Raw genomic sequence first — 13,498 nt, 5'->3', positions numbered from 1 at the left:
CTCCCTCTGCCTATGCAGGGGGTCCCATGTGGGACTCAATCCCTAGGACTCCAGGATCATGCCCTGGGCTGAGGGCAGGTGCTAAACCGCTGAGCCATCAGGCGTCCAGTCCAATGTGTTCTTAAAACATGACTATACTTATCCCGCTTTTGTACATACTATTATAATTGCATATTTACTTTTTTTGTCCCTATACTGGAAGCATCTCAAAGATGGAGACTGTTTCTTGTTCACTTTTGTATCTCTAATGATTGTTAGGTGACCAATAAATAATTCTTACATGTTGAATGGGAAAAAAATATGAGCCATCAAAATGATGTAATAAATCCCTAACTAGAAGAAAGTCCTGAGATTAGGATTAAGGGTTAGTTTATTCCACTTACATAAGGAACTCAAGGCAGCTCTAATCTAGACCCAAGTAGACCCCAAAGTGCTTTGTGACCTGTAGTAGGGGAGAGTGACAACAATGGAAACATTTTGCAAAGGACAGGTCTCTTTTCTTCCCTTCCCTCCCTTCTTTCCTTCCTTTCTCTCTCCCTTTCTTTCTTTCTTTTTGGTGTTTGCAGAGCATGAACTCTCCCCGCCCACCAGTTATATTGAGATATAATTGGCACATAGCAATGTGTAAGTTGAAGGTGTACAACATCATGATTTGCTTACATATATTGTGAAATGATGACCTCAATAAGCTTAGTTAACAACCAGCATCTCATATAGGTACAAAAAAAAAGAAAGGAGAAAAAAAATGAGAACTCTTAGAATCTACTCTCTTAATAACTTTCAAATATATCACACAGAAGTGTTAACTATAGTCGTCAGTTTGTTCATTACAACCCCAATTCTTATTTATCTTACTGGTTTCGACCATCTTCCTCCAATTCCTGATCCCACTCCCCACTCTCTACCTCTGGTAACCACAAATCTGATTTCTTTTTTCTCTGCGAGTGTGTTGTTTTTGTTTTTATTTTTATTCAGATTCTACATATAAGTGAGATCAGACAGTATTTGTCTTTCTCTGTCTGACTTACTACACTTGGCATAATGCCTTCAAGTCTTATCCATGTTGTTGGATTCCTCATTTTTATGGCTGAATAATATTCCATTATGTTCCAATAATATTTCACCACAATTTGTTTATCCATTCATTCACTGATGGACAAGAAAGGTTTTTAATTAATGTTTTTAATCTTAAGTTGATTTTACCTCACAAAGGAGAAGTGTGTGGTAGCTTTTTCAGGCCTCAGAACAAACATTGAGTCATTAGAATCTAGTATTTTACTGAAAGGAATTTATACTATTTCCTGGGTTCTCAAGCCCTTTGTGAAGCTTCAGCTGGTGGGAGGACAGGGCAAGTTTTGAGGGAAGGGTATATGAAGACTGAAGAGTGACAATGTAAAGGCGCTGGGAGAGCAGAACAAATACAAGAAAGGTGGGCTTGTGCTGGGGGCAGGGCACCCTAGACCTCTGCCAAGCAGATACTTTGGGGATGGGGAGACAGAGAATGCTATACGTTTTTTTTTTTAAGATTTTATTTATTTATTCATGAGAGACACACAGAGAGACAGAGACACAGGCAGAGACACAGGCAGAGACACAGGCAGAGGGAGAAGCAGGCTCCACACAGGGAGCCCGATGTGGGACTCGATCCCGGGTCCCCAGGATCATGCCCTGAGCTGAAGGTGGTACTAAACCGCTGAGCCACCTGGGCTGCCCGCTATATGTTTTATTTAGAAAGGGAGTTTTAAGTTAAGGACCGTTTATTTTAAGGGACAGAAATGTAAAACTATCATTTAAATTGCCTTCCAGGAATGGAAGCATGCAGCTAATTTATAAGCAGAAAAAACTAAAACACATAGAAGGAAACCATAATGTGCCACCCCAAAAAATGCCACCTTGGTGTAAGGCTTGTTTTAAGATGAAGGCAGTTAAGAAACTTTAAAGAAGAAAGAGTTCTCTGTCCTCCCAACATCAACCTAGAATCAGGGCATGAATTTCCCTTTGTGAAAGTGTTTCTCCTCCCCTCTCCCATTCTAGAAGAGAAAAACCACCTTTACCACTAAGACAGAAAGTCAGCCCTAGGATGGATCAGCATAACTAACCTTACTAAATATCCCTTATCTTTCATTTGTTGTCCCCATGTAGTTACTATCCCACAAATTACTGCTTGTAGGAGCCCAAACTTCTTTTCTTTTGTTTTGTCCCTTTTCCACAAATATATCTATATCTATATCTATATCTATATCTATATCTATATCTATATCTATCTATATTGTGTGTGTGTGTGTGTGTGTGTGTGTGTGTGTGTGTTTGATAAAATGCTATATAAGTCCCTGGGTCTAACTGCCTCCTTGGGGTTTTCACTTTTTTCTCTGTGAAGCCCCCATGTGCATATGTAATAAACATTTTATCCTGTTAATTTCTTTTGTCAGTTTAATTAGCAGGCCTCAGACACTGAATCTAAGAGGTTATAGGAAAAGTTTCTCCTATCCTACAATATTGTCTTGGATCCTAGAGAAATGGATTTTCTTCAGACGTGGAAATGAACACCATCAAGTTGGGTTTTTTTTCTCCACAAGTTCTGGATTTTGTCTTCCATTCCTTTTGTGTGTGTGTCCATCTTAGCGCTTACCTGGATTTTTCCAGTCACTGGCACCTATGTGATTTAGATCATTCCAGGCTTCCCTGTACATATCCCTTGGGGAAAATAATGATAAAGGAAATATGAAGACTTTGAGATTTAGGACTAAGTTGACTTTACTGCTGGACAGGAGAGGAGAAATCTGACTGAATACAGCAGGATTAGGTCCTGTGAGATAGAGTCCACAAACTGTGAAAGAATAATTCAAAGACAATTGAGGTCCTGAGGATTTACTCACATTTAAAAACTACACAAGGAAAAAAATTAAAAAAGAAACTACACAAGGGAAAGCAGACCACAAGGACAGTCTTTCAGAAAAAAAATAAGGATGAGACTTATAAAAGCAAAGCTGGAAAGATTCGTGAAGACTGATCGAACAAGACAAAACTTGTCAATTCAAGATTGGTTCATTGGGATGAAGCTGGTCAAGGGCCACTTACTGAAGCCCAAGTCTGGCTGTGGTTTTTAGGAACCGTGTGTAGTCACCAAGTCTGTAGGGTAACCCCAGATAATGTGCTTGAGTGTTAGCCTGCAAAGACTCACAGCTTCATCATCAAGACATTTTCCCAGAAGTTTTCCATTAAGTAGTTGTTCAGTTCATTTTAGTTGGGCCCTGACCACATGCCCTGTGACAATTGTCTGTATTCTCCCAGCTTAGGATCCTACAAATCTCTTATATTACAGGCCACTTTTGTGACTTTGATCAGGAACATTTCCGTAATTGTGAGTTGATGGGGACAGAGAATTTTTAATATATATATACATACTTGAGGCCCAGTGAGGGGCTTAACCTCATAATTCAAAGATCAAGAGTCACATGCTCTATTGACAGAGACAGGCACCTCATGAAACAGAGATTCTTTACGTGGCCAAACTTCAGTCAGGCTCCCCAACCTTCTCCTAGGCCCATCCGGCACTTCCTTGTAGGAGGCCATTTGGGCAAGAACCCTGCTCCATCCGTTTAACCAGAAGCGCCCCCACCCTCCATACCCAATCCCATTTCGCATCCTCCACCATCCCCCAGCCTCAGCCTGATCACCCTGGCCTGTCTTCAGCAGACAATCCTGTTGGGCCTGTTTAGCCAGAATCCCCCATACCCCCTGACGTTTCCCCTTAGTGCTTTTCCACCCACTGACTCCCACCCTGCTCCTTGGCCATAGACGCCCACGTGCCCATGCTGCACGCGGAGCATGGCATGCACTGGGAGCCCAATCTCCCCCCCCCCCGCCCCCCCCCACTGGAAAATCCCACTGCAGCGGGCCCTCTCCCTAGCAGGATGCTTCTGGGGGTAAGGTCTGCCTTCCCATCTTTGTCATGGGCTGTGGGAGGGGCCTCCAGTCCTGCGCTCTCCCGGAGCTGCAGCATCCATCTGCCAGGGATTCGCTCTAACGTGTCTTGGGGTCTGATCACAGGAGAGACACATCAGTCTCGGGGCAAGTGATGGAGGGTTAACCAGAGATGAGGCCAACAAGCAACGTATCTTCACCTTCGCTTGCTCCCTGTAGTCCACATTCTGTGGCTGGTCCCTCTAATTAGCTGCAGCAGGGGAGAGGTGGCAAAATCTAGACCTAGACCTCAATGGGTATGGCACAAACCAGTTTGCTAATTGTAAATTAGCTCAATTATCTTGCAATTAACTGAACTCTCTTCTCCCACTAGCATATCTTAGCCTGGCCGTGAGTTTTCTCAGCGTGTGCATCTAGGTCAGGCTGCCGTAGGGGAGGGCAGCCATCGGAGTCCTTATAATCAGCCAGCGTGCTCATTAACGTGCTTGGAGGGCTCCAAGGACGGTGTGCACTCAGAGCAATTCTTTTTTAAACCCCTCATCTTGTGGGAAGACCAGGCAATTAGGGAGTGCAAGTGAGGGGGATGGCTGAACCACGCTAAGCGCTGCCAGGCCCACTGACGCACGCAGGGGTAGACGCGAGGCCAGGGTGGGAGCCTCGTCCAGTGCACCTGTGGCCAGGAGGCCTGGGGGAGTGGGTAAGGTGCGGGCCACCACTTCGGTTGGAGGCCATGGTGGCTTTACTTTTTTTTTTTTAAGATTTATTATTATTTTTTTTTATGATACACACACAGAGAGAGAGAGAGAGAGAGAGAGAGAGGCAGAGACACAGGAGGAGGGAGAAGCAAGCTCCATGCCGGGAGCCCGACGCGGGACTCGATCCCGGGACTCCAGGATTGCGTCCTGGGCGGAAGGCAGGCGCCAAACCTCTCAGCCAGCCAGGGATCCCCGCCCTGGTGGCTTTAAGAGCTGACACACTCACTCACACGCCCACCCACCCCCACACGCACTCCTCCCCCCCATGAAATGGCCCATTTCACTCGGATGGAGTAGCATTTCATCTCTCCAAACGGCCAGATGATATCACAGAGCACACGTTTCTCTACAGCACTGAGGAGCAACGGCCCGCTTCTCCCACCCAGCTTCAATCGTGGGTGGAGCCGATGCCGCCGTGTTCTGCCCGAATCCCCACGGTGCTCAACGTTGCCTCCGCAGACCGAGGACTAGTGCAAGCGATCGGGACTCTCCGGGTGAGGGTATTATGTGGCCACGTCAGCACCGGTGGCCACCTGGAGTGACGGGGAACAGTGCCAGGGAGAAGAACCTGACAGTTGTTTGGTACTGTCGCGCCCCCGCCCCGCCCCCTCCCGGAGCTCCCCAGCCGGGACAGCTGCGCACAGCGGTCTTCTGCCCGCGGACGTGCCCGTCGTGGTCTTCTTTCCCAAGGCATCCCCTTCCCCATACCGCTGCTTCTGGGGATGAGCTCCCAGATGAACCACTTGCACTCAGATCCTCTCCTCAGGGCACACTCCTGGGGAAAGCCAAGCTAAGACACAGCCAGTGTGGCCACGGCAGGTCTGGTCCATCCTGTGACAGGGTGGCAGATACCCCTGTCTGCCTGGTGACAAATACTCCGGGACGTGGGCTAAGGGGCTGCATCCGAATCACGCTCATGGTGTACAGGGCAGGTCTACGGTCGAGTGGTTCTCGAGCAGCAGAGGATGCTGCCGACCCCCCCCCCCCCCCCCCGCCCCCCGCCCCCGGCCGGGACTGTTTGGCAATATCCAGCCATTCCTGGTTATGGCAACCGAGGGTGAGGGCTATCGGCAAGCAGTGGATGGATGGTGCCGGGGAGGCTATGCTGCTGGATGGCCTGCAGCGTGCAGGCAGCCCCCACGCGACGCGTGTCCAGGTGCCCAGGTTCAGGCAATCCTGGCACGGTCCAGAGCACCAGAGCCAGGAGACCTGGCTGTGGGTGCCTTTCTCGTCTCTGAAAGGGGGATCATACATCTACCTGCCGAGATTCCGAGGAGCCTGGAGCTGAGGTAACTAGAGCGTGGAGTCGATCATCCCTTCCCTCGGCGGTGCCGACCTCGAGCCGAGTGCAGGCCGCCCGAGTCAGTGACCACACAAGGATGGAAGGGACGTCGCCTCTGCCCTCAGAGAACCCAGGGACAGGGTGAGCAGAAACGGTGCGCACGCTCGGCTCCTTTCCGGCGTGGTGGCTGGCCCTCACAGGGCGTGGGGCACGTGTGCTTGGGTGGAACAGCAGCGAGCAGGAGAGCAGGAGACTGACGTGCTTCTCCGAGGTCAGAGGTCAGGGCGGGACCTCTGAGGTGAAGAGGTGGAGAACAGCAGGGGCCTGAGCAGGGAGGGGCCTCTCTGCAGCAGCAGCAGCAGCAGCAGCAGGCTTTGGCTGGGGTGTGTGTGTGTGTGTGTGTGTGTGTGTGTCTGGAAGGGTCAGGCTGTCCGCGGCACGGTGACTGCGGTGACTGCGGTGACTGCGGTGACTGCGGCCGGAGCACAGACACGGGGGAAAGAGGGGAGAGAGATGAGCTGGGAGGGAAGGCAGGCGGCAGGCGGCCAGGGGCCTATTCGCAGGCGGGGCGGGCAAGGCACGTAGGGCACCGACCCCGATGGCACCGGCGCCACCCGGAGAGCCAGGACCCCCTCAACCTCGAGCCCCGGGCCCCCTTGGTGGCCTCACCCCTGTCCGGGCCCTCCTCCTTCGCCGTGCTAAGAAGCCGGGAGTCCGCTCCCCGGGCCGGGAGCAGCCGCCCGGCAAAAGCCGCGGACTTCCTTATTTTCCAGGAGGAGAGCTGGATTACCGCATAGAAAAATAGGCTTTTGCCATCCAGTCTCGTACTTAGCCTCAATTCGGGCAAGTGGGGGTGGAAAAAAGAGAGACGGGGAGGATGTGTGAAAGAGTTAAGGAACTCAACTTGATTTCAAGCCCCCTTGAGGCGCTCCCGAAGTATCCATCTGCCCAAAGACAGTTGGTGGGCCGGCACAAAAGTATTCCCGTCTGTCCCCCATACAGGGCCATCTCTCAGGAGCTCTCCGGCGAAAAGTTGTCAATCCCCTTTCACTCGACCGAATCTACTATCCACACAGTTGTCATCATTGCCATTGGTCAAGATCCACACCGGTTGCATAGTTGTGCGGAGTTTGGGACTCCCACCCACTGGTCTTGGCTTCCTCACCTTTGTGAGACTTTTCTCTGAATATCTTGTATATCGCTATGTCTCCGGTCAATATCAAGAGACTCTTTTTTTTTTTTTTTAAGATCTTTTATTTGTTTATTTATTCATGAGAGACAGACAGACAGAGAGAGAGAGAGAGAGAGGCAGAGACACAGGTCGCTATGTCTCCGGTCAATATCAAGAGACTCTTTTTTTTTTTTTTTTTAAGATCTTTTATTTGTTTATTTATTCATGAGAGACAGACAGACAGAGAGAGAGAGAGAGAGAGGCAGAGACACAGGCAGAGGGAGAAGCAGGCTCCATGCCGGGAGCCCGACCTGGGACTCGATCCCGGGACTCCAGGATCGCGCTCTGGGCCAAAGGCAGGCGCCAAACCGCTGAGCCACCCAGGGATCCCCCTCAAGAGACTGTTTTACATGAAACCTGTCCCCAAAGGCCCGCACATCTCAAGGCAGCGGAGGCAGTGGAAAAGGAGGGCCCATCAGTTACCTACGACCTAATCACCTTCCTCCAAATCCAGCCTTGGGATCCTGGCTGTGGTCTACAAGTCAGAGTGATCACTGAACTGCGCTGCCATCACCGGGACAATAGCTCTCAGCTCCATCCACGCGCAGGTCAGCTTCTGAAACCGATATTTATTTATTTATTTATTTATTTATTTATTTATTTATTTGTTTGTTTGTTTGTTTATTTATTTATTTATTTATTTATTTATTTATTTATTTCAAACCGATAGTTTAATCCCGAACTGTAATTCCCAGCCGGCGCGACTTGCCTCCGGCATCCTTTGCAAAACGCCCTTACTGTGCTACACAGGGAAGTAGGAGGTAAATACTGAAGTATCAGGAAGGCACGTTGATGCGCACATCCACATGACAACCACCAGGCAGGAGATCACTGGAAGATTCAAGGAGGGATTCTGACGCCTGCACCAAGTACAGCGAGCCTCCACGTAGGCAGGAGCCACACACGTGGACTCTGTGGGGTGTGTTCAAGTGGTGATGGGCACCAGGCGCAGCCCTGCCGTTCACGACAGGAGACTCAAACCGTGAACGATTGTGGGTGAAGCGCTGGCCAAGAAAAGAAAGGAACAGCTTCCAAGGCTTCCCCGAAGCCGCCTTCCTGCGCAAATTGGCGTGGACCGGGACCTTACGGGGTGTGTGTGGGGGGGGGCGGGGGGGGGAGTGCGTATTCCTCGGATCGGTTGCGTGCCTTGGGCGTTAAGTGTAAAGCAAGGGTCTGGCCCTGCCGCGGAGGTGGAGGTGCGGGCGGTGGGCCTCGTGGCCTGCAGGCGGAGGCCACAATAGGAGGAGGCCTAGGCCTGGAGGGCTAGGCCTGCAGCCCGCCCGCCCGCCCGTGGCCTGCAGAGAGCGCACGTGCGCACAAGCAGATGCTCCGGTGGGGGCGGGGAGGGGGGCGGAGGCAGGGGCACTGAGCCCGGGAGGGGGGCGGGGGGCTCCCATCCACTTCCGGCCCAGCCCCCAGCGACTCCAGAGGCGGCGCCCTGGTGGCTCCAACACGTGTAGCTGTTTCCCCGAATCCCAGGTACGTTGCGTTGCGTGGTGCTTTCGTGGGGCGGGCTTCTGGCCGACCATTTGCAAGTCAGGCTGGTGGCTCCCGCTGTGCAGCTGCGGCGCTTGCGAGACGTGAGAGATGGAAGTAGAGTCCTCAAGGCGCTTGCGTTTTCTCTACTTTGTAGGGCCCCTTTTGCAGCACGATGCAACAGGCCGTAGAACGAGCTCTGGACCGTGCGGACTATGTCATCGCGAGTGCCCAGCAGAGGCCTCCTAAAAGGAAATGCTCGTCGAGTGGGGCAGCCTCTCTGTTTGAAAAGCTTTATGACATCTACGTGGAAGAGTGTGGGAAAGAGCCCGAGGCTACGGAGGAACTGAGAAGCAACGCGAACTTGTTAGAGAAGCTGGTTAGGAGAGAGTCGTTGGCGTGTTTAGTGGTCAACCTACACCCAGGAGGGGAGGGATATTCGCTGATGCTGGAGGGGAAGCAGGGCTCCTGCTCGGAGACCATTCGGCTGCCTTACGAGGAAGGCGAGCTGCTCGAATACCTGGATGCTGAAGAGTTGCCTCCTGCCCTGGTGGATCTCCTGGAACAATCTCAGGTTAACATTTTCCACTGTGGGTGTGTCATAGCACAGGTACGGGACTACAGGCAGTGCAGCCACGGGGAGCCTGCCGGCTACCAGACCAGGCACGTTCTCCTGCGCCCCACGATGCAGACCTTAGCCTGCGACATGCAGTCCATAACCAGCGACGGCCAGCAGTGGACCGAGGAAGAGAAACTGTTGCTTGAGAGCCAGCTGATCTTGGCCACCGCCGAACCCCTGTGTCTTGACCCTTCTCTGTCAGTAGCCTGCGCTGCAAACAGGCTGCTCTATAACAAGCAGAAGATGAACACTCGCCCGATGAAAAGGAGCTTCAGGAGGTATTCCGCACCCTCTCTGACTCGCCAGCAGGAGCTGTCTCAATGCCCACCTCCTCCCGAGCTGGGACTATGGGCCTCTTGCAAAAAAAGCAGACAAAGCCAAGCCGGGCAGCGGTACGACCTCAAGATTTCTAAAGCAGGGAGCTGTGTGGATCTGTGGAAACGGAGGCCCTGTGACTTGGCCGTCCCTTCTGAAGTGGATGTGCAGAAATACGCCAGAGGGAAGAGGCCGGCCAGATGCCACGTCTCCCCTGCAGGGGTCTGGCCAGCCCCCGAGGTAAGAGACGATGGTGTGTTTGGCTATGAAGGCGGCCGTGAGCCTCAGACAACGGAGCCGGCCTCCACGCAGCCGCCGAGCAACCCACCTTTCTGTGGACAGAGAAGGCCCTGGCACAGAGCCGGCCGTGAGCGACCGACGTCTCCTCCGCGCTCGGCCACAGATGGCCGTCCGAACCGTGTCCCGCCCGAGTCCAAGGCTGACGCCGGGAGGCTAGTCGTTCGGCCGGAGGCGGTGGGCCAGCAGACGGCCCGGGGCCCGGCCACCGCGTGGTCACCCGGCCCCAGCGGCTCAGCCGGCCCCGGCGGGCCTCCTCCCGGGAAACCAGCGCAACAGCCGACGACGACGACGACGACGGCGGTGTCGGTTTGGTCTCCAGTCCTGGGGAAGGGCGTCAGACACCCACCTCTGCGCATCAGACTTCCCTGGAGCTCAGGAGAGAGCTGGCCAGGTGACAGTTTTCCTCCAGGGGAGGAGGCCAGCAGCTTCCTTCAGTCGCCACCTCCCGCTCCTGCTCCGGCGCCACCCAGTCTTTCCCAGAAACCCTCCGTGGGCCTGCCTGGAGTTAGCCCGCTTCCCGCAGCCGCCCTGTCCACCGGCAGCTCCTCGCAGGGGACCCTGGCGCCCAGGGTCCCTGCCGACTCCCAGCCGCCGCCCGGGGAAGCGATCCGAGTTCGCGCGCTTCCCGCGGCCGCCCTGGCCGCCCCGGTCTCGGCCTGGGCCGGGGCCTCGGCCTCGGCCTCGGCCAACTCCCAGCGGCCCTCTGGGGAGGCCGACTCCCCGCCGCCGCCGCCTGGGGACGCGATCCGAGTTCGCGCGCTTCCCGCGGCCGCCCCGGCCGCCGCCAGCTCCTCACAGAGGCCCCCGGCCGCCCGGGTCTCGGCCAAGTCCCAGCCGCCGCCTGGGGAAGCGATCCGAGTTCGCGCGCTCTCTGCAGCCGCCCTGGCCGCCGCCAGCTCCTCACAGAGGCCCCCGGCCACCCCGGCCACCCCGGCCACCCCGGCCTCGGCCAAGTCCCAGAAGTCCGCTGTGGAACTGATTCGAGTCAGCATGTTTCCTGCAGGCGCTTTGCCCACCGCCGGCTCCTCATCAAGAACCACGGCCACCCCGGTCACGGTCAAGTCCCAGAAATCCTCTGTGACTCAGGACGCTGGAGTTAGCAGGCTGCCCACGACCACCCTGTCCCCCGCCAGCTCCTCCCAGAGCAGCCCGGCCACCCCGGTCACGGCCACGTCCGCCGGCCGCAGCGTCGTCGTCCAAGCGGCGGGCCCTGGCGGCCGAGCCCAGGCTGTGGCGGGGGCCTGCAGCCCCAGGCAGGGCTCTACCGCCGGCTCCGCGGCTCCTGCGGCAAGTAAGCCCAGCAGCGCGCCCTCGGGAGCTCGGCCACCAGAGGCAGTGTCCTCTGCGCCGCCGGTCCGCGTTCAGTTTTTCTTAAAAAGCGCTTCAGGCCTCAGGCCAGTGACTCTCCTGGAGCTTCGGCAAGATTCGCTCCTTCTGAACGCCGGGCAGCAGCCAGAGCAGAAGGTCTATCAGCTGATTCCCCAGGACCGACTCCAGCAAGCCCTCACTCCCGGCCCTCCGCAGCCAGTGCCACAGGGGTCAAGTGCGCAAGGTGCGGCGAGTCCAAGAGCGGCCTCTTCTGCTCAGCCAGCCGTGCTCGTGAAGTTCGGTGCAGAAGGCAGTTTGCCGCAGCCCCAGGCAGCGGTGTCGGCGCTGGCACAGCTCGGCTCTGCAGAGAGCCAGAGAACACCCGGGCAGAGCCAGCCTCGTCCTCTGCAGGCACTGCAGCTGTCCCCTGCGTCGTCGTCGCAGCCCCAGCCCCAGCGCCAGCGCCAGCGCCAGCCCCCGCCCCGGGGTCAGCCCCAGCTGAAGCCCCGGCCCCAGTCTCACCCCCCAGCCCCAGCCCCAGCCCCAGCCCCAGCCTCAGTCCCAGCCCCAGCCCCAGCCTCAGCATCACCCCCAGCCCCAGCCCCAGAAGCAGGTACAACAACTGAGAATCTTGCAGGGCCCCAGCTGCAGCCTCAGCCCTAGTCCCAGCCCCAGCCCCAGCCTCAGCCCCAGCCTCAGTGTCAGCCCTCGCCCCAGCCCCAGCCCCAGCCCCAGCCCCAGCCTCAGTGTCAGCCCTTGCCCCAGCCCCAGCCTCAGTCCCAGCCCCAGCCCCAGCCCCAGCCCCAGGGTCAGCCCTAGCCCCAGCCCCAGCCTCAGCCCCAGCCCCAGTATCACCCCCAGCCCCGGTCTGACTCCCAGTCTCACCCCCAGCCTCAGCCCCAGCCCTAGCCTCAGCTCCGGAAGCAGGTACAACAGCTGAGAATCTTGCAGGGCCCTGCAGCTGTGACCATGGTAGCAGCCCAGATGCCTGGGCCACCTCAGGGCCAGCAGGCCGCAAGCCAGTCCAAAGGTAAAATGACCAGAGACCCGCCTTCCCCTCCCCAGTTCTGAGTCTTGCATTATTTTCTGTCTATTTTAAAAGCACCAGAGCGGGATCCCTGGGTGGCTCAGCGGTTTGGCGCCTGCCTTTGGCCCAGGGTGCGATCCTGGAGACCCGGGATCAAATCCCACGTCGGGCTCCCGGTGCATGGAGCCTGCTTCTCCCTCTGCCTGTGTCTCTGCCTCTCTCTCTCTGTGTGACTATCATAAATAAATAAAAATTTATAAAAAAAATAAATAAATAAAAGCACCAGAGCATCCACCCAGGTGACCTCCCGATTTTTGACTTCACGTTGGGTGGTTTTGGTGTTTTTGTTTTCCATAAGGTATCGGTATTTTACGGTGAGATGTCTAAACTCTACGGAAGCACAACCTCATGAGCGTTATGTAGAAACAAGGCAGCGATTTAAGAACCTGGGATTGTGCTGCTTTGTTGTTGTAGCTGTAGACTGAGTTCTCTTTAGGAGAATGTTCTGCGGTGTCCTCAGCTCCACACTAGGTTCAGTCTAAAGTCCTAAAGCTGAGGATCCCCGGGTGGCTCAGCGGTTTAGCGCCTGCCTTTGGCCCAGGGCGCGATCCTGGAGTCCCGGGATCGAGTCCCACGCCGGGCTCCTGGCGTGGAGCCTGCTTCTCCCTCCTCCTGTGTCTCTGCCCCTCTCTCTCTCTCTCTCTGTCTATCCTAAATAAATAAATAAATCTTAAAAAAAAATAAAGTCCTAAAGCCTATAATTTCTCGAAAACGATAAAACGACAACTAGCAGTCATTTAAACCTGGTATTTTTTTTTTTTTATCTGAAAACTTTTAGATGTGTTACAAACCCTGACCTGAAGTGTACGGGCTTCAGCGTTTTTTGAGTGTGCGGTTCAGCGATGCTGACTGGATTCACGTCGTTGCGTGAAGGACCTCTGGAATGGTTCTCCTCTTGCGAAAGCGAAACTCTATCCCCGCGGAGCAGCAGCTCCCCATTTCCCCATTTCCCCCTCTCCGCAGCCCGGGCACCCACCGTGCTCCGTTCTGGTTCCCGCAGCTGGACCGCCTCGGGTACCTGGGTGAAGCGGCATCGTGGGGCAGCCGTGTCCTTTGGTGACTGGCTCACTCCGCGCAGCCAGTAAGGGACGTCCTCAAGGTTCGCCCACGTTGTCGCGTGGGACGCCAAGGTCGTAGCTTTCTAAACATGGTTTCCCTGTGCATAGTCTGTGCTGAAGTGACCTATTAAATACCAGAGACA

The 13,498-nt window shown here is 54.9% G+C and overlaps 1 pseudogene; it reads left to right on the top strand.

The window, feature by feature from the left end:
- Positions 1-8,588: 8,588 nt before the first annotated feature.
- Positions 8,589-12,938, top strand: LOC140629882 (transcription factor SPT20 homolog pseudogene; annotated as a pseudogene).
- The last annotated feature ends 560 nt before the right edge of the window (positions 12,939-13,498 follow it).

Source organism: Canis lupus, unplaced genomic scaffold, assembly GCF_048164855.1.
Source record: "Canis lupus baileyi unplaced genomic scaffold, mCanLup2.hap1 Scaffold_319, whole genome shotgun sequence".
Taxonomy (NCBI): Eukaryota; Metazoa; Chordata; class Mammalia; order Carnivora; family Canidae; genus Canis; species Canis lupus.
The sequence above is the reverse complement of the archived record's forward strand: the minus strand, read 5'-3'. Positions and strand labels throughout refer to the sequence as shown.